General features: G+C 34.1%; 1 pseudogene; it reads right to left on the reverse strand.

Moving 5' to 3' along the window:
• Positions 1-334: 334 nt before the first annotated feature.
• Positions 335-972, reverse strand: LOC145681585 (protein D2 pseudogene; annotated as a pseudogene).
• Positions 973-1923: the final 951 nt, after the last annotated feature.

The following is a 1923-nucleotide window of genomic DNA, read 5'->3' on the forward strand; positions in this document are numbered from 1 at the left end:
TCTTTCTTAAATGACACAGAAATCAATTACAATTCCGTTATTTTAACTTATTTCTCCTGTAAATCTATTTTTTACGTACTTTTGGATCTCTTCAACTAAACATAGCCCAAAGTCATTACCGTATACAGAATATAAACAAATCTAACTAGGTAGAGCTACTCATTAAAATGCCTAATAATATATTTTAAATATTATTTGATAACATTGTTAATGTGATTTTCTTGGATTTATTCAAATCCCTAGAGATAAAACTATAATTCACAAAAAATAATGAATTTAACAACAACATATTATAACTTATTTTTTAAAACTTGAAAACACCATGATGAAATATTCACTTACCATTTAGTTTCTTATAAAATACAGGCACATACTCATCCCATTGAGCGAGGAAAAAGTTGGCAGCCACCGGCTCTCCTAGGTTATACTTCTTGGCAAATTTCCTGATGGAAAAACATTCTCGATTGTCAGGGGATCTGTTAGTAAGCCTAGATTCTGTACAAACTAAATTGTCTGGTTGCTTAAAAGCCACGAACACATAACGGTGGAATCCGGTCCCTTTTGGAGGTCCAGCGCCTAAATACTCCGACAGTGTGTATCCGTTTGAAATATCAGTTCCAGGAATATTTACGACAAGCCAATGGTGCCATTCTCTATAGATGGGATTGTCATGACTTGGAGCGTCTGGATCTGTCATGCATAGTGTATATAAACTATCACTTTCTGCTGGCCAACATACACAAGGAGGACACTTTACTTGAGTTGGGGTTAACTCGTTCCCGAAGTCAACGCAGCGATCACCATATTTAACCTGCAAAACGTCTACGGGCACTTCATTAATAACATCCGGTACAACATTGTACGTTAGCAACCTTCCCAAACATGAAGGAGTTTTACATTCTTCACTGCAAGGTTCAACTTTAGGATTTTCCATGATTACTATTAAAAATTTTCATATTCGACTCAGGCAATCTTTGTCTTATTGTATTACATTTGTAAGTTAGCTGGAGTTACGATACACTAACTTTATCTTTGACCCACATTCAAAAATTATACTCTCGTCTTTTTTTCTCGTGATCTCAACGTTTTATATCTTCAAGTGCAGATCTAGGTTCCAATTACCTACATCAGTAATTAATGTCATTATAGTTTTGTAACGTAGTAATTTAACTGTAAAACTTGATGGAAATGAAGGGTGATCATGAAAGATGCCGGATGTATCTGGGTCCCACTTTTAAGACACTCTCTCGTTCCCATCGAAATATATTCATTTACATGACATAGCTATTATATATATATATATATATATATATATATATATATATATATATATATATATATACACCGGGTGTTCTAAAAATGGCGCCCACGAACCACAGTTATTACTCTACAATCAAAATTAAACAAATATATATGCGGCAACGTCGCAAATAAAAGACTATAAATTAGATCTACCGATCTATCAAATAGTTATATCGAATCTTTCCATATAGCAGCTAAAGTCGATATTGATTAACACTAGCATCACCTATTAGTGTTGCAACCGATTAAACTGTTTGTTGTATTCGTAGAGTAAAGCAAATGACTTCAAGATAGTCTACGACGTTGCCACATTGTGAAATTTTGATTCCCCATAGCGACTGAAGGATTGCCCGGAGGGCATAAGATCATATAACATTTTCGCTTTATTTTGGCCTGTAGAATAGCGCTCCGTGGTCCATGGGCACCATTTTTAGAACGCCCGATATATCCATCGCAGCAATATCAAGTTAATAAGAGCACTGTAAGATTTTTTTTTTTTTTTTTTTTTTTTTTTTGCAAGGGGAACTTTTTTTGTTGTCATTGTCTTCTCCACAACTTAGGACGTACGTTCTCATAAATTCTGTAGGTCAATAGTAGTAAATTTTAGAAAATATTAAAACT

Source organism: Thermobia domestica, chromosome 3, assembly GCF_964235325.1.
Source record: "Thermobia domestica chromosome 3, izTheDome1.hap1.1, whole genome shotgun sequence".
NCBI lineage: Eukaryota > Metazoa > Arthropoda > Insecta > Zygentoma > Lepismatidae > Thermobia > Thermobia domestica.